The 25854-nt window shown below is 41.4% G+C and overlaps 1 long non-coding RNA gene across 1 annotated transcript; it reads left to right on the top strand.

Annotated features, from left to right (window-relative positions):
• Positions 1-2236: 2236 nt before the first annotated feature.
• Positions 2237-25338, top strand: LOC123058406 (uncharacterized). Its single transcript, XR_006427190.1, has 3 exons — positions 2237-2460; positions 8210-8211; positions 25327-25338. It is a non-coding gene; the product is annotated as an uncharacterized lncRNA (long non-coding RNA).
• Positions 25339-25854: the final 516 nt, after the last annotated feature.

The following is a 25854-nucleotide window of genomic DNA, read 5'->3' as shown; positions in this document are numbered from 1 at the left end:
CAAAATATAAAAGTATTTCCAAGGTTGCAGGGTATGATTGATTAATTAATCTTTCCAAATCTAATCCTGGTTCATTGGAACCATATAAGCCCATACCCAGAACTCCGATTAAGAAAAATATGGAACAGCCTGCAGTGTACAAAATAAACTTTGTAGCTGAATATAGATGCCTCTTCCCCCCCCCCTACATGGATAAAAGTAAGTAAACAAGAATTAATTTTAACTCCCACATGATAAAAAAAGTAAAAGGTCTCGCGAAGAAAATAATCCTATTTGACCACTATACATTGCGAGCATCAGGAAATAGAATAATCGCGATATTACTACTTTTCACTTTGTTCATTGGATTCATAGGAATCTCTTTTGATAATGGAGGAATTGGTAATGGAATAGCAGAGTTAACCATATTATCAAAGTGGTTAACTCCCTCAATAAACTCTACCCAGGAAAGTTCTAATTCTTTATATGGAAATCTGGGGCCAGGGGATCATTCCATTGACTCATACTGATGATAATTTTTTTACTCCACGAGCATTTTTTCCAAATTGGCCAAGTTACCCATTGCATATTGGCACTTATCGAGTATAGAATAGATCTGCTTCTCTTTCTTCTTATGAACAGAACTGGCTTCTTATTTTAATGGAATGAAATAAATATTCGCGCTTTCTCACACAGAATCCCCTAGAAGGGTTAGGTACATAGGATATGGATAGTCTTTTTCAATGCGATAAAATAAAGCGACATCGTGTCTATTTTTCTTTGCTAAAGGGGTATTTCCATGGGTTTGCCTTGGTATCGTGTTCATACTGTCGTATTGAATGATTCGGGTCGATTGCTTGCGGTGCATCGTTCCCCACAAGACAAGAACCTTTATTTTGAAATAAAAAAATCTATTCGCGTCGGAAATGAGAGATTTTTTGTTTCTCCATACAGAATTAGTTTCTTTAGATTCTGACGTAACAAACAATTTTTATGAGACATAAGAACCCCCATAAAAATATTTTTTACTTTACTAGACTTTTGAACTTAGAACACTAACAGGTCAAATATTCAGATAGCAATTTCCGAGCCGTATGAGGTAGGAAACTCTCAAGTACGGTTCTAAGGGAAGGAACTTCCTATTCCGACCGAGGAGAACAGGCCATTCTACAGGGTGATTCGGAAATTGCGGAAGCTTGGTTTGATCAAGCTACTGAATATTGGAAACAAGCTATAGCGCTTACTCCGGGAAATTATATTGAAGCACAGAACTGGTTGAATATTATGAAGCGCTTTGAATCAGTGTCGCATAAAACCCGAAATGGGGCGTGGCCAAGTGGTAAGGCAGCGGGTTTTGGTCCCGTTACTCGGAGGTTCGAATCCTTCCGTCCCAGATTGTTTCTGATGAAACAAACGGTGAAATCATATAGTATTCTGTACGAGACAAAAGTTTATTAAAGAGAATAATGATATCTTATTCTTTCTCAGAAAACATAATAAAGTCTTAAGTCCAGTCAAATTGACTATCTTTATTTTCATGAAAAAATGGGAGATCAATCCATAGATACCAATCGAAAATAAATAGACACTAAAAAAAGTACATGCTCAAACATCATTAACTAACTCCTTATCAATCTCGATTCATTTCAATATGAGGCTATTTACTCTATAATGGATAGGTAGAGCCAAAGAATGTGGACTATACAAGTTCGCAATACCTTTTGATGAAAGAAAGGGCTCCGGTGTATAGAGAGGGCCTCGTCGTTTAAAAGGGAACCATAGAAACGATGGAACCCACTATTTTTTTAGTATTATTAGAATGAATTTGTTATTTCGTATAGAAATAACTGAACGGAGTGGAATAAAAAATCGTGGTTGGGAAGGTTACTATAGCAAAATCCATTGGAATTAATATTTTATATATCGGAATAATTAGTTTTGTTATTAATGAGAAAAAGGATGGCTAAAAGAAGAGAAATCATTAGTTATTCATTAAGGTTAATTTGATTCAATGACCAGAGTTCCGCGAGGATATATAGCCCGGAGACGACGAACAAAAATGCGTTCATTTGCCTCAAACTTTAGAGGGGCTCATTTAAGACTTAATCGAATGATTCCACGCCTACGAATCAGTCGACATTTTGTACAAATTTTACGAATGGAAGCTCTTATTTTCATATTTCCGTATCCATTTTTAAACTATGAATCTAATCTTTTGGAAAAAATAAGTCTCTTCGCTTGAATTTTAGACCGGAGGCAGACCTAAGTCAAGGTAATCCTCCTTTGAAACACTTTGGTATTGCTCCTAGATAGATCATAATACAAAAAATCAATCAGAGCATAGGGAGCCATCTCATTATCTTTCCGTAAAGAAAAACTATGGTGGACTAACTGATCTTTAAATCATTTTATGAAAGAGCCCAATGCAAAAAAATGCATGTTGGGTCTTTGAAACAGTTCAAATCATTTCGATAATAATCCGTTTGATCTCTAAATTGATTTTTGATCGACCTATTTAATCTGATTCTCGTTAGAATTAAGTAGTCCTTACTTTAGTGTATGTAGGTAACATAAGATGTACGATAAAAAAATAAAAAAAATCTATTCACGTCGGAAATGAGAGATTTTTTGTTTCTCCATACAGAATTAGTTTCTTCAGATTCTGACGTAACAAACAATTTTTATGAGACATAAGCGGAATCCATACATAAATCGTATTCCCTTTTTATTTCAGACCTCTTTTCCCCATCTCACTTCTACTGCTTATTTGGATGTCTATGTGACCCATAGAAAGTTGGTCATATGTATTCTCTATTTTTTATTACTTAATTAAAGACTTTTACCCATTTTAAATTTTTTTTGGAATGAACACATCATTCAATTTGGCATACAGAGTACTAAAGATTTCATCGAAAACTTACAACAGCTTGCCAAACAAAGGCTAATAGAAAAAAGAATAGAGGTATAACAGGCATAATATCCACGATTGGATTGAAAATAGCATAAGCTTCGGTTACTAGCTCCAATTTGATACAAATTTTTTTTTGGGAACTCGTGGGAATGTGTTCTTATTTATTGATAGGCTTTTGGTTTACACGACCAATCGCAGCGAGTGCTTGTCAAAAAGCTTTTGTAACTAATCGTGTAGGGGATTTTGGTCTATTATTAGGAATTTTAGGCCAGAATGTATATTCTTCCTCAATATGCTATTGAGAGGAAAAGGATTTAATCCTTTATAAGAACTAAAGTTTTCATCGGAATATAAAAATAAAATATGTCTATGGTTGACTAATTGGCGGGCCCCAGGAATGGTTGAAGCCATACCCAATCGAAAAAGGATATTATCCAAACGCATTTCAAGTAATTGTAGTAAAACCTGGCCTGTTGACCTTTTTGCTTTTCCAGCGATATGTACATATCTAAGTAATTGTCGTTCTGTCAGACCATAATGAGATTATGCAGGATTATACACGAAAGATCCTTTTTTGGCTCTCTCTTTAGCCCTATGTCTCTTATCCCTAGGAGGCCTTCCTCCACTGGCAGGTTTCTTCAGAAAACTCTATCTATTCTGGTGTGGATGGCAAGCAGGCCTATATTTCTTGATTTCAATAGGACTCCTTACGAGCGTTCTTTCTATCTACTATTATCTAAAAATAATCAAGTTATTAATGACTGGACGAAACCAACGAATCTCAATTTGTCAAGTCTCATGATCATATCATGATCTATTTTTCTAATTGATTGCAATTAAACTCGGCTCAATCTTTTTTTTCTAAAAAAGATTGAGCCGAATAAAAATAGATCATGATATGATCATGAGACTTGACAAATTGAGATTCGTCTATTCTATATATCTAGAATATATATATTAAGGTATAATACAATAAAGAAATACAAATAAAATAATAAAATAATAAAATATCGTGAAACTAATAAATTTAGGTAAGAAACAAGATAAAATAAACCATATTTGATACCGGAATATTCAGTTTGGTAACCTGCTACTAATTCTTCCTCCGCTTCTGGTAAATCAAAGGGTAATCTTTCACATTCTGCCAAAGAAGAAATTAAAAAAACCAGAAAACCTCGCGAGGGACTTTCTTTGACAGAATATATAATTTCCTACTATGGAGCCCGCAAAGGGGTTGTAGATACTGCTGTGCGAACAGCAGATGCTGGATATCTTACACGTAGACTTGTTGAAGTAGTTCAACATATTATTGTGCGTAGAAGAGATTGTGGTACTATCCGAGGTATTTCTGTAAGTCCTCAAAATGGGATGACGGAAAAACTTTCCGGGGAATCCAGTTACAGGAGAACCAGGAACGGGGAGCTCTCCCCTTTTTCCGCCCGACTCTTTGATCTTAAGAATGCTGGTTTTAAGAACGAGTTATTGCCCTTCTCCGACCCTTACTGCCCAACCGGAGAGCAGACGGCCTAAATTTTGCCCCATATCATGGGATAAGTAAGCAGTTTTTTTTGTTGTATCGACCCAGTCGCTCACTAATTGATCTTTACGATGCTTTCTTTATCAATTTGAGAAACTTTATCCATAGAGTAGTAGTATAGGCCATACTTTCTTCGTTTTTTGATTCTCGTGAAGTGTATCGAGAAATTGGATTGTACATCTTTCATCTTTTTGATTTTGATATCGATTTTGATACATATAAGGTGTCCTACAGATAATGCAAATCGAAGCTATTTGATGTCTGACTCAGGCCTATATGACCGATCGATCGAAATACTCCAAGATTCATGGAATTACCACGACCTCGGTTGTGACTGAGTAGACATCCACAGGAATTAACTTATCAACTCCCCGAACAGTACTATAGGAATCCGTACTGAACATTCCCCCTGTAATAGTACAGGCTCCCATAGCAATGACGTATTTTGGTTCAGGCATTTGCTCGTATAATCTCACTAAAGAGGGAGCCATTTTCATAGTTACCGTACCGGCTGTTAAAATTAGGTCTCATTTTGATGAGCCTCGCTTTGAGGAATTCATGGAATAATCCATTTTCATGGAATAATGAATTAAGGAAGAAAGGATATGAGTCTACCGCTTACAAGAAAAGATCTCATGATAGTCAATATGGGCCCTCAACACCCATCAATGCATGGTGTTCTTCTATGTATTCACACATGTATCATGTTTGCGGTTGATACAATTCTAGCATGAGCAATAAACATTTATCATGATATAAGAAAATAAATAATAACTTTATTATTTCCTCTAGGGCATATTTCCTTCAAGGTCGACTGCCATCCTCGGATCGACTTAGGAAGGATCATGGCTGGGAAAGTGCTTTTACCTCTCATTTGAATCCCAAGACCCCCACACATCTGAATCACGTGCATCCTCTCGTCACTCGGGTTGGCCTTCTTGACCGACTGGGAATGACACATGAAAATGTGCTTGAAGAGACCCGAGTGTGGCCTACAACCTAAGAAGTTCTCGCACATGGACACGTAGGCAGCGAGATATACGATGGTGTTGGGAGTAAAGTGGTGGAGTTGTGCTCCAAAGAAGTTCAAGAATCCCCGGAAAAAAAGGATGGGGAGGCAAAGAAAATCCATGGTCAACATGGGTGGCGAGGAGAACGCACTCACCCTCTCGCGGATGCGGTTCAGTCTCGCCTTCCGAGAGCCGTGCCGATTCGTGGGGGATCATCCCCCCCTCGACCAGATCGTCGATGTCGTCCTGACTGATCGTCGACCGAATCTAGTCGCCCTGGATCCAGCCGCGCGTCAAGCCAGACCTCGATGAAGATCCACCCTGGCTGGACTTCTTCCCCTTCGCCTTCGTCGTCGCCTTCTTCGCACGCTCCAGAGCCATCGTCTTCTCCTTCCTCATGGTCGTGGGCGAAACTCGAACAGAGCAGCGATGCCGGGAGGAGAGGTGGATATGGCGGAGAGAGCGGAGAAGAAAGGAGGACAATGGGAGCGCATTGTGCATAAAACCCCAATCTGGCACCTTATATGAGGCCGCTTCCGACTGGCTGACCTGTGGGTCCGGACGATCATATCAAATCCCACAACAGTCGCGCGCGAGGTACGTGGCGAAAAAGGTGGTGCGGTGATCGAGGTGGCCTTGCCTAATCCCATCCGATTACTGCGGCCTCCTCCGTCCCACACGCTTCCCCAAAATACGAATCCCGCGATATCCACGAGCAGCAGGGCAACCTGTCAGACGGAAGATTTCTTTCATATCAGTACTCAAAGCGTCACCGTAAAGTTCACTCGGCAAAACCAAGAATGGATCAAGGCGACTGAAAAAGAAGTTGAAGTCATCATGATTGTTCATTTGGTCCCCATAAGGCGCTTCCGAAGCGCGAAAATTGAATTGGAGGTGTTCTCAACTCCTTCTCCACTCAAGCCCTGAACCATTCGGGGGCTAATGGTGAAGCTATATACCTAGGGTAGGGTCATAGGCCTGACCTAAACACCCTCCCCTAGGACACCATATTAAAACCAGAAACATTCAAGGGATAGCGTCATCCACTCGACTACAAGTCGTTCCACTCGGAAGATTCAGAGCCACTCGACCGCAACAATTATCACTCGACGGCCGAAGACCTAAAGTCACTCTGCACGGCAAACGGTCGGACGTTTACTTCATAGACTTAATAGGCATTTATATCACTTAATTGCTAGCGTTACCGGTAACGCCTCCTTCTTAATGTACTTTAAACCCTTTGTAACGTGGGCTGGCTGGGGTCCTGGCGCACTCTATATAAGCCACCCCACTCCACTGGCACAAGGGTTCGCACCCCCTGTAAACACACACATACATAACCCAGTCGACCGCCTCCGGGCACCGAGACGTAGGGCTATTACTTCCTCCGCGAAGGGCCTGAACTCGTAAAATTCGTGTGTACAACTTCGCCATAGCTAGGATCTTGCCTCCTCATACCTACCCCATTCTACTGTCAGTTTTAGATCCACGACAGTCGGCGTTGGAGGGCTTTCACTGTCCGAATGGTTGCAGCAGGTTTATGGTCCGTCTCGGAGATGCCCTAAGAACTTAAGTTGTGCTACCTTGGTCTATGTTAGAAGCGGGCTCGATGTGCCTGTTCTCTAAAATAACATTAAAGTGACATGATATATATTAGGGAGAAAAAGGGGAGCAGTTCCCAGTATGTTACAATTCACAAAGTTTGCTCTGTCTCCTGCAATTGACAAACCTCTATCTCCACATGAACAGGAACTATGACCCGTGAGCCGTGCCACACTTGCATAGTTTTTTTTTTTTGGCGGGTACACACTTGCATAGTTAATCATTTGACCCTTTAAACCATCCACATATCCTTTTCCTCCCAGACGTCAGGACGAGAGGAGCCTTCTAATAATACACCATAGACTACAAGCCTCAGGTTTACTATATTCGACCTTTTCTTGTATTCTCAGTCATGGATTGATGCATTGTGGAGTGGAGTCAAGACTCACTTTTGCCGCAAGGAAGGAGCCCTTTTGCCGCAAGGAAGGAGCCTAGCAGCGGCTAGCTACTTGTTTATGGTCCACAATTTTTTATTTGAAACTTCTACTAGAGACTCTCATCCAGAGTATTCGCAAAAAAAAAGGACTCTCATCCAGAGATTTGTTGACCAACATATAAATAATGATTGCTTGGATACTCGATTATTTGATATTGCACGGCCCAATAATTTGCCGAGCATTAATGTTCGATTCATCGACCTTGGCTTCGCCGTGATGCCACAAAGTCATTCGGGGGTATTTGGGCATCATCTCTGATCCTAATTAATCATGCGCACGTCCCTTTAGATCATGATGACGGCTACACTTAACTGCCTCCTGAAACAAACATAAACCGGCAACTTGGAAGAACTATATGCAGCATAATTTGTTCGAGTTTTCGCCGATTGCCACCAACAAAGTAACCACTCGACAGTCGACACCAGATACTGACTAGTTGTGATCGCTGCCTAAAATAATCTGCGACGGTCAAATCAACATAAGCGAAGCAAAGATTGTGGTAAGGGTTAGTTGAGGATGATGAGATCCAAAGGTATGCTTTTGTGAATCGGAAGGGGAAGCTCATGCATCCCAAGTGCAAAATCTCATCTGGAATAGGCCTATGTGAAACCATAAGTTCAGTCAAATCTGAGTTTTGCTCTCCTGAGTTTGTCAAATCTGGTGAACTTCTATCCAGAATCTTTCTCAAAATAATTCTTACCAAAATCGTGCTGGACGACCCAAACCACCCGAGGAGTCGGATCCCATAGCTTCAAAGAGAAGAGCCAGATTAAATCATGCATGTGCCAAACGACCTTACTTGATCTTGGGAGGAAAATGTTTATCTTTACCGAAAGAACAAGAGCTCCAAATTAAAGCACAAAACTGCATTGGACAAAAAGGGTTCTTGTCACGCAATACAAAACTGCATTGGACAAAAGGGGTTCTTGTCACGCAATTGTTATAGTGCATACATATGCAATCTGAACTCTAGACGGGGACGTGCACGGATGTAAAGAAATGAAAAGTTTATGATGACTAAGCAAGCATGCGCGGCGCAACATAAAATTTACTGATGACTAGGCGATTGTTCGGTTTGCGATTATTCAAGTTGGAAGCAGTTGGGTTGCGACCAATGGTGTCATGCGGTTAAGGATTGAAAACAACATTTAATTTTGGAGCATCGTGATGTCAAAGCCACCCCCACCGATTCAATTGGAAGAGTTCTTGTCTTCACTAATTAACTACTCCCTCCGTTTCATAATATAAGAGCGTGTAGTGTCAAAAACGCTCTTATATTATGGGCGGAAGGAGTAGATGTGTGGATAGAATAGCTCTGCAGAAGAAGAGGAGCCCTATAGAAATGAGATCGTATATGATAAGACATCTTCAATAGAAGATGCAAATTTAAAGATGTAAAACAAGAGATGTAAAAATTTACATTTTTAAAAAGTACTTTTTGCATCTTAAAAAAGGTGCCAACTCTAACAGAGGATGTAAAACGGATATATAAAAGAGCAACTCCAATGAAAGATGCTAATGGAGATGTAAAACTATACCTCACTACTATTTCATTGTAAAGTTTGGTGCGGTGCAGTGACGGAACCGGGGTGGAGGCGGCGTGGTCGGGGCATAGCCGGGGTGGCCTCGCGGGGTCGGGGTGGAGCGGGGCGTCCTGGCAGGGTCGGAGCGGAGCGGCGGTGGGCCGATTCGGGTCATACGACGGTGGGCGGTGGCCGAAACTAGGCGGACAGCGAGGTGAAGGTGGATCCACGGTGGGAGGATGAAGATGGGGGATGGGAAGTTTTTTTTTCAAAAAGGGGGATTCCCCGGCCTCTGCATCAGAACGATGCATACGGCCACATTTATTAAAAATAGTAAATAAGGTTTAACAAGGTCTTAAAGTCTGCAGACAAAAGGAGCGGCAAGCTCACACAGAGCCTCCATGCCAAAACAGAAAGTCTAACAAGCCACAACCGGCTGGCAAATTAACAGATAGGTAAACTAATCGCCTATCCTATTACATGACCGCCATCCAAACCGGTTGAAGATATCCCGCGCTACCATCTCCCACCGGACAGATCCAGTAACCAAACGCTCCCTGGCCTCTGTCGGAGTGAGTAAGGACCACATATGGATCAGCGCAGTAGCCCAGAATAAAACCTGCAAAAAATGAATAGTTGTTGTTCTGTTAAAAGCCAAATCATTTCTGCAGTTCCAAATTGCCCATAACAACGTACAAACTCCTACACGAATGTGTCTAGCTGTTTCGGAGTCTATCCCAGCAAGCCACGTCCCGAATAACGTGTTGATCGAATTCGGGGGAGTAATGTTAAAGGCAATTTGCACAGAGCGCCACAAGCCTCGTGCCAACGGGCAGTCAAAGAAGAGGTGCTTAATGGTCTCCTCCCGATCACAGAAACTACACATAGTAGAACCTGTCCAGTTACGCTTAACTAGATTGTCCTTTGTTAAAATTACTTGTTTATGTACAAACCACATAAACACTTTAATCTTTAAGGGGACCTTAACTTTCCAAACCTCTTTGGAACTAGGAATCACACTTGAGTTAATGATATCAATATACATCGATTTAACTGTAAACTTCCCAGATCTAGTAAGCTTCCACCACAACTGATCGGGCTGAGGATTTAACTGAACCCCCATCAATCTCTGAACCAAGTGAAGCCAAGCTTCCCATCGGTCCCCCACAAGCACCCTCCTAAACTGAATGTTGAGCGGAATGGACTGCAGAACCGTGGCAACGAGAGCCTCACGGCGCTGAAAAATACGATAAAGGGACGGATACTGGGTCGCCAAAGGCTCATCGCCAAGCCACGTATCCTCCCAAAATCGAGTGTCATTACCATTCCCGACAATACGCCTAGTTCTGTTAAAGAAGGTAGCTTTGATTCTCATGAGCCCCTTTCAGAACGGCGAATCATTTAGTCTCATAGTGACCTGGGACAGGGTCTTGGACTGCAAATATTTACTGCGTAAGATCTGTGCCCATGTTGCCTCCGTCTCAAGTGCCAACTTATACGGCCACTTACTGAGCAAACATCTATTCTTGACTTCTAGATTTTCAATGCCAAGCCCCCCTGGTCCTTTGGTCGATAGATAATATCCCATTTGGCCAGTCGGTATTTTCTCTTAAGTTCATCACTCTGCCAAAAGAATCGGGATCGATAGAAGTCCAGCCGTTTCCTAACCCCAACTGGGACCTCAAAGAAGGATAAGAGGAACATAGGTAAACTCGTGAGCACCGAGTTAATAAGGATCAACCGTCCTCCATACGACATGAGTTTTCTTTTCCAGCAACTCAGTTTTTTCTCAAACCGATCCTCTATGCACTCCCACTCGCTGTTTGTTAGCTTACGATGGTGAATGGGAATACCTAAATACGTAAAAGGTAGAGCCCCAACTTCACAACCAAACAATTGTCTATATGCCTCTTGTTCATCTTTGGCTCTACCAAAGCAGAACAGCTCGCTTTTATGGAAATTAATCTTAAGCCCCGTCAATTGTTCAAATAAGTATAACACTAGCTTCATGTTTCTCGCTTTGGCCAAATCGTGTTCCATAAAGATGATAGTATCATCAGCGTACTGCAAGATGGACACACCACAATCTACCAAATGAGGCACCAAGCCACCCACCTGAACGGCCTCTTTTGCCCTTCCTATCAGGATCGCCAATATGTCCACCACAATATTGAATAATATTGGAGACATAGGATCGCCTTGTCTCAATCCCTTATGCGTTTGGAAATAATGACCTATATCATCATTCACTTTGATTCCAACACTCCCTTTTTGCGTGAATGCTTCCACCTGGCGTCGCCAAGCTTCATCAAAGCCCTTCATGCGTAAGGCCTGTTGAAGGAACGGCCATTTGACTTTATCATATGTCTTCTCGAAATCCACTTTGAAAATAACCCCATCAAGTTTTTTCGTGTGGATCTCATGGAGCGTTTCATGAAGGACCACAACCCCTTCCAGGATGTTCCTGTCCGGCATGAAAGCCGTTTGAGTAGGCTGTACCACGGCGTGCGCAATCTGTGTTAGCCTATTCGTCCCAACCTTGGTAAAAATTTTGAAACTGACATTCAGAAAGCATATAGGCCGAAATTGCTCGATTCTCACGGCCTCTGTTTTCTTAGGAAGCAGGGTTATTGTTCCAAAATTAAGCTGGAAAAGCTGCAAATGTCCCGAGAACAAATCATGGAACATCGGCAACAGGTCCCCTTTAATAATATGCGAGCATTTCTTATAAAACTCAGCCGGGGAACCATCCGGACCGGGTGCCTTATTATTTTTCATCTGGGAAACGGCCTCGAAAACCTCCTTTTTCGAAAAAGGGTCGGTTAATATATCGTTCTCCACCGCAGTGAGTTGAGGTACATCTTCGATTCTAGACTCATCCAGAGACACATAGTTCTCCTCTGGTGGTCCAAACAATCGTTTGTAGTATTCGGTAATGTAAAGCTTCAAATTATCCTGCCCGATAATCGTACCCTCATCTTGTTCTAGCTAGAAGATTCTCTTATTCCTATATTTGCCATTTGCAATCATATGGAAGAATTGAATGTTCGCGTCCCCCTCGACCACTCTTCGAACCTTGGCCCGCAGAGCCCACTTTAGCTCTTCTTCCCGAAGTAGTTCTTTCAACCTCTTCTCAGCGTCAAGCTTAGTATGAAGCTCGGTGGCTGGCAACACCGTGGTTTCTGCTTTTACATCTAAGGACTGAATGAGGGCAAGGAGCCGTTCCTTTTCAACCCTATATATCCCACTTAAATGTTTAGCCCATCCACGTAGGAAACTTCTCAGATGCCTAATCTTATTCTGCCAGCGCTCAAGCGCATTCCTACCGCCTGCTTCCTTTGCCCACTCTCTGGCTACGAGATCCAGGAAGCCTTCTGTTTCAAATCACGCAAGCTCGAATGAGAACAAATTCTTGTTGCCCGAGTAAGTAGCCCCACCAGAGTCAAGAAAAAGAGGCGTGTGATCAGAAATCCCGCGAGAGAGAGCCTGAACAGTTACTAAGGGAAACTTCTGTTCCCATGCGACACTTGCGAGTACCCTATCCAGCTTCTCAAATGTTGGATTTGGCATGGCGTTGGCCCAAGTAAACTTCCTACCTGAAAGCTCAATCTCTCTCAGATCCAAGCTTTCAATGATAGTGTTGAACATAAACGACCATCTCCCGTCAAAATTATCATTGTTCTTCTCGTCACGCCTCCTAATAATGTTGAAATCACCCCCAACGAGAATGGGGAGCTGCTCAGAACCACAAACTCTAACTAAGTCGGCCAGGAAGTCCGGTTTGAATTCTGCCTGCGCGGCGCCATACACCGCCACCAGAGCCCAGTCAAAACCGTCGACCTTGGATCGCACCCTGAATTTTACAGAAAAATCTCCCATGACCACACTTCGAACTTCGAGAGACTCGCATCGAACACCAAGTAAGATCCCTCCCGATCTCCCTCGCGGCGGCAGACAATGCGAGTCAAACTCAATACCCCCCGATAGAGTGTTAAGAAAGTGTGGTGAGAAATTTGCTCTACCAGTTTCCGACAACGCAATAAAATCTAATCGATGCTCGACGGATGCATCTGCAAGAAATCGTCTTTTAGCCAAGTCCTTAAGACCTCTGCTATTCCAAAAGATTCCTCTCATATCTCGTCGTGGAATTTTTTAGCGGTGCGGATCCTAGCACTCCTACGCACAGCAGACGTTGGGTAAATCTTGCGCTTCCATGTGCGCTTAGGGCCGGTCCTCGCATCTACCCGGTCCTCACTCCCCGCTACAGGGGGACCAACAACATCCATCTCTACACTCTCATTCTCCTCCTCCTGCTCCGGGAGGGGAGGTGCGAGATCGGCACAAAAATCATCGAGCACCCGAACTCCCAAGGCATCAATCTCCGGGAGGGGATGGGAAGTGAAATGACACGCGGTTGACGGTTGGCGTGCGGTTGCTCTTTTTACATCTCCTATAGGTGGAGATGCAAATTTGCACCGCCAGGTGTTGTAGTTTACATCTTCAGGGGGTGGACATGTAATTTTTTTTTCTCATCTATTGGAGAGGTGTTTTTGGCCCTAGAAGATGCAAAAGTTAGGTATTTTAGCATCTACGTCTTTTATTGAAGATGCTCTAATACATTATTTTAATGCGAAGTTTTTTAAGCCGGAGGTTGAAACCCCTGTACCGATTTACACAATCATTATTATTAATTATTAAATAGATTAGAAAATAAAGACAATCTTGATTTAACTATTACAAATAGATGGATAAAACACTTATAATTAAGTCGACTTGTTTCAAAACAACGCCTTCATGAAGGGATATACGATCGTGCCACCGTCACCATGTTCGACTGATGGCCAGGACAAGGATCTTGCGTGACCAACTAGAGAAGGGTATAGTACATCAGCAAAACAACAACATATTCAACAAAATAGCAACGTAAAATCGGAGTGTGGTGATTTGTTGCTCGGGCTCAGATGAGTCCGGGCGTGAACAGTACCTTGGTTTCAAATAGAAGAAAAATCAATTTTTTTATGGTGCAAGATGCTTCTATGCGTGAACTCTATGCAATTTTTTATGAAGTTTGAACATTGGAGAAGCTCGTGTCAAAAAAGAAAAATTTCAGACGTCTGAGAAACTTTTGAAAATCGCACTATTCATACCTGATTTTGTCTTTTCTGCCATGAACTCCTCGGATATTCAAACTTTACAAAATTTTGCATGGAGTTCACACACAAGAGCAACTTGCACCACAAACCGTTTTCTATTTTAAATCAGGGTACTGTTCACCGGGCTCATCTGAACCCGGGCTCTGCCTTGAATTATCTCGTAAAATCGTCTCTACTAAGCTGAGCAATAAAGACCAATGCAGGGATTTTCACCCATGACATGAAGCAATATTCCAACCATCACCTTGAAAGCTAGCTAGAGTCACAAGTTTACTATTTCAGCGAGCAAAATTAACTAGTTGATATAATACAATAATACAAACCGCCCAAAGTCATTTAACAACAAAATAAGCTAGCTAGGGTCACATGCATCGTTCGTCAGTCAGTCGAGGAGGACAAGAAATAACAGGTTAAATTAGTGGCGTGGAGTATAGCAGGCAGGCAGCGCTGTGCTCGGAATCATGCTGTCTCATCTCATTGGCTACGCCTAGGTTAAGCGCTGATGAATCGATCCCTGCTGCCGATTAACTTGATGCCAAAAGGAGACCTAATTTCGTCCACCAAAGTTGCGGTAGGGATCGCCTTTTCTGTTTTATTTGTCTTGGTCGGCCCGTCTTTTTTGGCTAGTCACATAGGACGAATGGGCACCTTTTGTTGTCTTGTTAGTGTCATGTATTTTTATCCGTGAGGGGAGAAAATACGGCTTTGCTAAGTCAACTTATCTCAGGGGTGGTGCAGCTGCTGCTTAGGCATAGTAGGAGCAAGTCTGCGTGAGGGTCTGCATTCGTATTGTGTTTAAAATTAAATTAAATTAGGCACGGTTATGATATAATCATTTTACAAAAGTACAGCTAATATTATTATCTTACGGTAATCCTTGTAAGAAATTTGTCTCCGTACTGAATAGTTTTTCAGTGCTTGTTGAAATTTGAGATGTTCAGCTGTTCTCTTCTTTTTGTGTTGTTAGGGGTTCTAGTTCTTCGGGGGGTTTTTTGCTGGCGAAGTTCTAGTTATTGTTTTACTTTTTGTTCTAAGTCAAAGTTTTTAAATTTTGACCAATTTTATAGAAAAAAGTAGTTACATATATGACATCAAATTGGTATATTATGAAAGTACATTTTAAAACGGATCTAGTTATACTAATTTAGTGCCATAAAAGCTGCTACTTTTTTCTATAAAGTTGGACAAAATTTTAAAACTTTAATTTAAGACAAAATCTAGAAGTACACTTATTCGTGGACGGAGGGAGTATTTCAAATGAGAGAAGTTCTTGTTCTTGTTGGAACATCGGACCTCGACCGTGTTACAATGTAATTTTCTTAAATGGAGGCAAAAAAATTTGCCTCATCTCATTAATTAACACTGCTAACTATCTTTTCTTTAGTGAAACATGTTAGGGGCACGCGCACGTAGATTTTCTGACTGTCATCGACAAGGTCAAGTCAATTTTGATAGGGGAGTAACCGCGTCGGCGGCTCGTTCTGACGGCAATAGTGTCGGTTTGATGGTCTTGAAATATTAATGCAATTTTTATTATGTTTGAGACACTTCATCGGCTGAACTTTTATAATAGCTCTGTTTCTTTTCAAAAAAAAAGAAACATGCTAGGTATCAATAACATGGCTGGATTAGGCCTGCCTAGGATAGCTCCTATTTTTTAGGGGGTGCCTCTTATTCTAGCTTTATGTGTGATATTTTAATAATGGTTTAGGAATGTTCCGCATAGAAAAAGAAAAACCAAACCACCAAGAAACGAATAACGAAGACAAAATAAACCGGCTGAGAAAGCCTGAAAGAAAACCACTTAACTAACCATAGCTCGTACCCTCGAAAACACTGAATTATGCATTTTAGCTACTATTCTTCGCTATGAGAAAAAATTAGGGAGCTCCTATTGGACGCTCGATGCATTCAATAGCGCGCGACCCACATGGGAGCACAACTGGGCCGGCTCATTTGCAGGCATAAAACATGCATCCTCTAGTTGGTGAGCATGTGTTGCTAGCCACTGGAGCTTAGGAAAAAAATTATATGAGACCAAGTCTCATGGGTTAGCAGGTGAGACCCACCCTGATGAATGACACGTGACATTCATAAATCATTTAATCTCTTTTCTCCTGATTTTAAGTGGGGATGGGGTAGATGCTTTGTGATTTGTAAATGCCACGTGTCATCTATCAGGGTGGGTCTCACATGCTATCCCGTGAGACCTGGTCTCATATAATTCTTTTCCCTGGAGCTTATGAGCGTTAGTGATTGATTTTTTTAGGGGTCGTTAGTGGTTGATATGCAACGCGGAACTTTAAGAACTAACAACAACGGCAGGTCCAAATAATTTTTGGAATCTTTTGAACACTTCTCGAAAATTGTGCACAATTGTTGAAAAACAAACACTTTTTTGAATTTTAGAACATTTTTTGAGAAAACAAAAAACTTTTGAACTTCAGAACACTTTTTGAAAATGCAAAAAATTGAAAAGCAGGAATAATTTTGAAAACATGGACACTTTTTGAAATACTGAACATTTCCTGAGAAAGTAACAATTTTTTAAAATTCCGAATGTTTTTTGAAGATTTTGAACAAATTTATACATTCTGAACAATTTTTGAAATTCTGAATATTTTCTGGAATTTAGAATTTTTTGTAAATCCGCACAATTTTCAAAACTGTGAACAATTTTTAAAGTTAAAAATAATTTATGAAGATTTTGAACATGTTTTGAAATTAGGAATTTCTGAAAAAACGAAATGAAAAGGGGAAAAGTTAAATAAAAAAGAAAAAACATGTGAAAAAAAGGTTCAAGTAATTTATGGAAAGTTCTCAAAACCAGCCAGAGAACTTCTAGAAGGTTCCCAAAATCAGATGGCTCACACTGCGTAATATGCTAAATGGCCCAGCCCACCTTGGGTAATATCACTAGCGCGCATGTGCTAATTTACCGCAGCGAGCGGCGATTTGAAATACCCCGCCTAGACCCAGCCAGTAAAAAATTAGAACTGGTTCTGTCCTATCCCATTTTCAAATGAATCAGCTAGTTTCGGAGCCTCTTTATTCCAGAAGCTACTATTTGATGCATTTTAAGTCAAATTGCCTCGCGACGCACACATGAACCCCAACTGGGCCGCCCATTGGTGGCCAATGTAGCAAGCAAGCGCCGTTCGCCCTGCTGGTACTATAACACAGCGGTGGGATGTGAAAATTCACAAAAGGAAGTGTGCGCCCTCGCTAGGAATCAAACCCCGGACCTCTGGCATGTGATGAAGACTAGCCAACTAGTGCAACAGCCAACTGTTGCTGAAACATTTACGAGGGTATAAGGTTAAGGATAATACAAAGCAGAATCCGGAAACTTTTTCAAAAAAGCAAACATTTATTGGAAATCATGGATAAATTTTTAATGGGACTAATGCTTGACAACCCAATAATTTTTTGGACAACTCGAATAAATTTTGAAATTTCAACTTTTTGAAGCACATGGACATTTTTTGACATTTTTTTTGAAAATCCTGACCATTTTTTAAAGTGCGACATTTTTTAAATTTTGAGAACAATAATTTGAATCCAGGAACAATTCCAAAATCATGAACCAATTTTGACAACATGAACATTTTTCTAATACGTGAACCACATTCTGAAAAAGAGATTGCTTATGTGAACAGTTTTTTAAATTGCAAAAAAATTTGGAAAATGCAATTTTTATCTTAAATCGCAAACATATTTTGAATTTGTGAACAAAAATTTAAATGAAGAAAAATTTATGAACTTCTAAGGAAATTTTAAAAAGTGCGTGCATTTTTAAAATTGAAAATATGTTTTTAATTTTGAATAAAATTTGAAAGAATGAAATTTTTGAAGTTCTGACAATTTAGGATAAACACGAACATTTTTGCAATTTTGTTTAAAAAAACACAAGGAGTTTTTGAAAGAAAAAAACTTGAGAAAGGGAAGAAGAACAGAATAAACAAAAAAACAGATAAAAGAACTAAAAACAAAAAGAAACATAAAAGGAATAAAAATGGCTAAGGAATCTCCAAGAAGGTTCCCAAAACCGCAAAACCCTCAGACTTGGAACCTTCTAAATCCATACTACAGAAAACGGTAGCTAAGGATCTTAAATGGGCTGCCCATTAGGAAATTTCCTTTATTCCCTGCTATGTCCGAGTCCAGATGCGAGCCTTTTCAATTTCTCTATAGTTTTATTTCAGATATTTGAAAGAAAAAAGCTACTTAATTGATTTTAGAAATGAAAATATAGCAGTTCTAGGAAGGGGAGCATCTGAAATGCATAACTCAAAATGACTAAGGAGTAAACCTAGAACATCTATAGTGACACAGGAGAGCAAATTGTGACTAAATGAAGGATAGTACCTTCAAATTGCTTGAAATCAAGAAACTATGAGAAGCTTTGGAAAAAAACAGTATTCTTGCGTGCAGAAAAATGTTTGTGGTGTATTTCAGAAATGCGCATCATTTATTTTAAAAACAAGTAAGCATCACATAATTCCAAAAAAATGATCCCATATTTGAAAAATGTTTATCGCTTACTTATGCATTACCAAAAAATATATTCACATGTACATTTATGTAGTATAAGAAATAAGGGGATGCAGTATGGCGACTATTCTAAGCACTATGCGAAAACTTAAAGCCAAAAAAATAATCGGGAAAACCAGGAAAGCTGCCCACAGCCGTCGCCTCCACTGGGCCTTTGGGCCCATTTACGGCTGTCTTTTAACAAAACAAGAAATTAAAGGTCATTTGCCGACGAGCCCCTGAAATCTGAAATCTGCGGTAGGTTGCAATGCGCGCGGCCTGAGCCTGAGTGACCAACAGGCAACAGAGTACTACTCTCGTCGGTTTAAGGTCAACTCCCCCGCGCGACTCCAAACAAACGTCCGGTTTAACCGAATTTTATTCCTTTGGGTAGGGGATGGAGTTATGTCTGGTTCTGTTCCGAGATGTGGTGACTGTGCGCCCAATGTATGGCCGTATCTTTTGGCCCCATCTTGTTCGTCTTCATATTAAAAAGAAAACAATGTTTTAAATACGAGTGGCCCTAGTTCAGGCCAGCGGCCTAGTTCACGCCAGCGGCCCTAGTCATACCGGCAACAGCGGCCTAGTTCACGCCAGCGGCCCTAGTCATGCCGGCAACAGAGCCATCGACCTACACGTCCTCGCCGGCAACACAACCAACGGCCAGCAACACAACCAACCTCCAAAATGAATAGTTTTGTTCGTCGGCAACACAGCCAGCGGCCGGCAACACAGTCAGCCTCCAAAATGAATGTGTTTCTCGCCGGCACACATCCAGCGGCCCAGCGGGCGGGCGGCACCTATGCCAGCCTCCAAAAAAACGGCCACGGCCGATCGGACGACCTAGTTCAGGCCGTCAGCGTCGGACATCTCCTTCTGCCTGGCCTCGAACCAGCTCCTTGTCTTCTCGCTCATCTTGGTCAAGTCCACGCTCATGATCGCAAGGGCCACCTTCTTTGCTTTGGTTGCGGCATTGGTGGCCTCGATGCCGGCCGCAGCTGCTGGACCCAGGTGTGACGTTGAGGTCGATGATGGCCGAGGGGCGCGGGGTGGACGGCGCGATCACGACAATGTCCGGCGGCCCCGAGAAATAGGTCTGGGCGTCGTGCCTTGGCGGAGGAAAGCCGGGTGACATATGCGTGGTCCGCGACGTCAGTGACTGGTAGTTGGGAGCTCGGGCGGCCGACGAGCCGGTGCTTGCCGGGCCGACGACCGCTCTAGGGAAACCGGCCGGACGGCACATGCCAAGCATGAGCAGGGCGTGCGCTTTGTTGACGATGTCCTCCTTCTCGTCGACCGCGTCCTTGTGCCGCGCGGCCTCCATCGCATTGCGCTTGGCGGCGAACTTGGGCACGACGGTGCTAACTTTTGAGCATGCGTTGGTTTTCCCTTGAAGAGGAAAGGGTAATGCAGCAAAGTAGCGTAAGTATTTTCCTCAGTTTTTGAGAACCAAGGTATCAATACAGTAGGAGACTACACGCAAATCCCCTAGTACCTGCACAAACAAATAAGAACCTTGCAACCAACGCGATAAAGGGGTTGTCAATCCTTTCACGGTCACTTGCAAAAGTGAGATCTGATAAAGATAATAAGATAAATATTTTTGGTATTTTTGTGTATAGATTGCAAAATAAATAGTAACTAGAATTGTAGATTGGAAACTTATATAATGTAAAGTAGACCCGGGGGCCATAGGTTTCACTAATGGCTTCTCTCGAGATAGTAGGTATTACGGTGGGTGAACAAATTACTGCCAAGCAATTGATAGAAAAGCGCATAGTTATGATGATATCTAAGGCAATGTTCATGAATATGGGCATCACGTCCGTGACAAGTAGACCGAAACGATTCTGCATCTACTACTATTACTCCACACATCGACCGCTATCCAGCATGCATCTAGAGTATTAAGTTCATAAGAACGGAGTAACGCATTAGGCAAGATTACATGATGTAGAGGGATGAGCTCAAGCAATATGATATAAACCCCATCTTTTTATCCTCTATGGCAACAATACAATACGTGTTGTTTTCCTTTCTGTCACTGGGATCGAGCACCGCAAGATTGAACCCAAAGCTAAGCACTTCTCCCATTACAAGAAAGATCAATCTAGTAGGCCAAACTAAACCGATAATTCGAAAAGACTAGCAAATATATCAAATCATGCATATAAGAATTCAGAGAAGAATCAAATAATATTCATAGATAATCAAGTTCATAAACCCACAATTCACCAGATCTCGACAAACACACCGCAAAAGAGTTACATCGAATACATCTCCAAGAAGATCGATGATAACTTTGTATTGAGATCCAAAGAGAGAGAATAAGCCATCTAGCTAATAACTATAGACCCGAAGGTTTGTGGTAAACTACTCACACATCATCGGAGAGGCTATGGTGTTGATGTAGAAGCCCTCCGTGATCGAATCCCCCTCCGGCGGATAACTGGAAAAGGCCCCAAGATGGGATCTCACGGGTACAGAAGGTTGCGGCGGTGGAAAAGGTGTTTCGTGGCTCTCCCCGAAGGTTTCAGGGTATAAGAGTATATATAGGCGAAAGAAGTAGGTTGGTGGAGCTGCGAGGGGCCCACAAGGGTGGGGCGCGCCCTCCTGCCTCGTGGCTTCCTCGCTGCTTCCTTGACATCCACTTCAAGTCTTCTGGGTTGCGTTTGTTACAGAAACAATCCTCGCGAAGGTTTCATTCCGTTTGGATTCCGTTTGATATTCTTTTTATGTGAAACACTGAAATAGGCAAAAAAACAATTTACACTAGGCTTTCGGTTAATAGGTTAGTCCCAAAAATAATATAAAAAGGTATTTTAAAGCCCATTAAACATCCAAAACAGATAATGTAAAAGCATGGAACAATGAAGAATTATAGATACGTTGGAGACGTATCAAGCATCCCCAAGCTTAATTCCTGCTCGTCCTCGAGTAGGTAAATGATAAAAACAGAATTTTTGATGTGGAATGCTCCCTAACATAACTCTCAATGTAATTCTCTTTATTGTGGCATGAATTTTCAGATCCAAAAGATTCAAGATAAAAGTTTAATATTGACATAAAAATAGTAATACTTCAAACATGCTAACCAAGTAATTATGTCTTATCAAAATAACATAGCCAAAGAAGGCTTATCCCTACAAAATCATATAGTTTGGCCATGCTTCATTTTCGTCACACAAAATGCTCCCATTATGCATAACCCCGATGACAAGCCGATTAATTGGTTCATACTTTTTAATGCGCTTCAGCCTTTTCAACCCTTACGCAATACATGAGCGCAAGCCATGGATATAGCACTATAGGTGGAATAGCATATGTTATTTTGACGCGGCTAATGGGAGCATTGACGCGGCTAATTAACGGGCTATGGAGATGTCCATCAATTGATGTCAATGCGAGGAGTAGGGATTGCCATGCAACTGATGCACTAGAGCTATAAGTGTATGAAAGCTCATCTAAAGAAACTAAGTGGGTGTGCATCCAACTTGCTTGCTCACGAAGACCTAGGGCATTTTGAGGAAGCCCATCACTGAAATATACAAAGCCAAGTTCTATAATAAAAAATTCCCACTAGTATATGAAAGTGACAAAATAAGAAAATCCCTATCATGAAGATCATGGTGCTATTTTGAAGCACAAGTGTGGAAAAAGGATAGTAACATTGTTCCTTCTCTCTTTTTCTCTCATTTTTTTGTTTGGCCTTTTTTTATTTGAGCTTCTTTGGCCTCTTTTTTCTATATTTTTTATTTCACCTCACATGGGACAATGCTCTATTAATGATGATCATCACACTTTTATTTACTCATTACTCAATGTTACAACTCGATACTAGAACAAAAATATGACTCTATGTGAATGCCTCCGGCGGTGTACCGGGATATGCGATGAATCAAGAGCGACATGTATGAAAGAATTATGAAAGTGGCTTTGCCACAAATACGATGTCAACTACATGATCATGCAAAGCAATATGACAATGATGAAGCGTGTCATAATAAACGGAACGGTGGAAAGTTGCATGGCAATATATCTCGGAATGGCTATGGAAATGCCATAATAGGTAGGTATGGTGGCTGTTTTGAGGAAGATATAAGGAGGTTTATGTGTGATAGAGCGTGTATCGTATCACGGGGTTTGGATGCACCGACGAAGTTTACACCAACTCTTAAGGTGAGAAAAGGCAATGCACGGTACCGTAGAGACTAGCAAATTTTTTTTACAGAAAGACTGTAAGGGAACCCCCTACAGTATAAATGGTGCAACAAACCCAAATTGCAAGTACCATGCCTTGAACCTGGGTGGGTGGGAAGGCATCAGCCCCTTCCCACCACTAGGCTATGCCTTAGTCTGCTAGAGACTAGCAAATTGCGGAAAGGTAAGAGTGCGTATGATCCATGGACTCACATTAGTCATAAAGAACTCATATACTTATTGCAAAAGTTTATTAGCCCTCAAAGCAAAGTACTACTATGCATGCCTCTAGAGGGATAGATTGGTAGGAAAAGACCATCGCTCGTCCCCGACCGCCACTCATAAGACTACTCACAGTGGGGAGTAACTTAGAGTAGTAACATGCATATGTTACTACCTTCACAATGGATAGTAACATATGTTTTGTGTCATGCATCACTTCATTTATTAGATTGTAGACTCATTTTTTCTTGATATGTGTGATGTTACAGTAACTAGCTATGTTACTACATGCCTCTCTTTCTTCATTAATTACATGCCACATCATCTACTTTGTCTAGATAAATGTGATGTTACCACCTATGTTACTCCCATTGTGGGTAGTCTAAGGAAAGCACTCAAATAACACCCAATGCTTCAAATTTGTCACACAACGTTTATCATACGTGCATGCTACGGGACTTGCCAACTTTAACACAAGTATTTCTCAAATTCACAATTACCCAACTAGCATGACTCTAATATTACCACCTTTATATCTCAAAACATCTATCAAGTATCACAGTATTCAATGTACTCTATATGAAAGTTTTTATCATACCCATCTTGAATGCCTATCATATTAGGACTAATTTTATAGCCAAAGCAAATTACCATGCTATTCTAAAATACTATCAAAATAATATAAATGAAGCCTGAGAGACCAATAATTTTTATAAAATAAAACCACCACCGTGCTCTAAAAAATATAAGTGAAGCACTAGAGCAAAATTATCTAGCTCAAAAGTATAAGTGAAGCACATAGAGTATTCTAATCAATTCCGATTCATGTGTGTCTCTTCCAAAAGGTGTATACAACAAGGATGATTGTGGTAAACTAAAAAGCAATGACTCAAATCATACAAGATGCTTCAAGGAAAACACATATCATGTGATGAATAAAAATATAACCTCAAGTAAAGTTACCAATAGACGAAGACGAAAAAGGGGATGCCTTTCGGGGCATCCCCAAGCTTAGGCTTTTGGTTGTCCTTGGATTTTACCTTGGGGTGCCTTGGACATCCTCAAGCTTAGACTCTTTTCCACTCCTTGTTCCAAAATCCATTAAATCTTTACCCAAAAACTTGAAAACTTCACAACACAAAACTCAACAGAAAATCTCATTAGCTCCGTTAATATAAGAAAACGAATCACCACCTTAAGGTAATGTAATGAACTCATTATTTATTTATATTGGTGTTAAACCTACTGTATTCCAACTTCTCTATGGTTCATACCCCCCCTATACTAGTCATAGATTCATGAAAATAAGCAAACAACACACGAAAAACAGAATCTGTCAAAAATAGAACACTACTAGGAAAAGGCCTACTAGTGGCGCACCTGTTTTGCCTACTAATGGCGCACTACAGGTGCGCCACTAGTATCACGCCATTAGTATTTTTTACTAATGGCGCACCATGTCGTGCGCCATTAGTATAGCCCACGGTGCGTCATTAGTATAGCCCACGGTGCGCCATTAGTATGCCTCCCACGGGGCCATATTTACCCATGTGATTTGGCATACTAATGGCGCACTAGTGGATGATGCGCCATTAGTGTGCTCTGGCTTACTAATGGCGCACTATGTGGTGGTGCGCCACTAGTATGAATATTAGGGATTTTTTTTCTTTTCTGATATTTTCACAGGTTACAAAATATATTATTGGACAGAATATAGCTAGCACCACAGCAACAGCAGATTCATCGAATACAATAGAAGATTAGTCTCCGAATACAATTCATCATATTAGTCTCCGAATTTAAAATACCGAACAAAGTTAGAACATTACAAGTCTCGAAACCGCGAGTAGCGAGTTTGTCTTCACATTACAAGTCGATATCGATCATCTAAACTACCATCACATATAAGAGAGCCGCGGTCATCACGATGAGCATAATTGCGATGAAACTGGTCTTGATCCGGTTCCTCCAACGCTCCCTCCTCTCTCCCACTAGATAGCGCGCGTATCTAACTTCCGCCTCCACCCTAGTAGTGTACCCTTTGTAATGTTATCGTTGAAACGGTGAACCTGTCTCCGACACTCCTCCCAGTCATCGTAGACTCCGGGAACCTTACCCTTATACACGACATACGACGGCATCTCTATGCACTAGCCAAACAAAACGTTAGTAACAATTCACAGACAATACATAAGCAATATATAAGTATGCAACAAAAGGATCGGAAGAGAAAAGCAACACATTAATAGCATCGATTACATCTAAGTTGAACGACTGTCCAAACCAAAGAGACATACAAGTTCATTAAAGTTTAATTACAACATGAGCCAATTGATGTTTCAGAACTACACATATCATCACTACTTTTGACTTGACTCAAGGGACCGGAGCGTGGATGAAGCCGCCGTCTCTCGTGATGGTCATGAAATCGCGGGCGTTGTCAGCCTGCATTTGTAGCGTTGTGTCTATCTCACTGTTGAATGGTTGATTTCTGAGGTTGAACTGCCCCGAGGTACGAAGGACATCTTGATGGATGATTTCCGCAAACTCCGACTGGATGCGAAAGAATTCTTGTCTGATGTCCGCGTCCTGGATTGCCGACAAGCTCGCGGACCAATCTTTGAGATTATTTGGTAGCAGAAGGTGATTATGGCCCCGTATGATCGCCCGCATGTGATGGAGGGCATAGTAGGCATCCTTCTGACCGCCAGGCGGCTGCTTGACGCAGAAGAACGTCGTATTGTGGG

This window comes from Triticum aestivum, chromosome 3A (genome assembly GCF_018294505.1).
Source record: "Triticum aestivum cultivar Chinese Spring chromosome 3A, IWGSC CS RefSeq v2.1, whole genome shotgun sequence".
Taxonomy (NCBI): domain Eukaryota; kingdom Viridiplantae; phylum Streptophyta; class Magnoliopsida; order Poales; family Poaceae; genus Triticum; species Triticum aestivum.
This window is presented reverse-complemented; position numbering and strand designations above follow the sequence as displayed.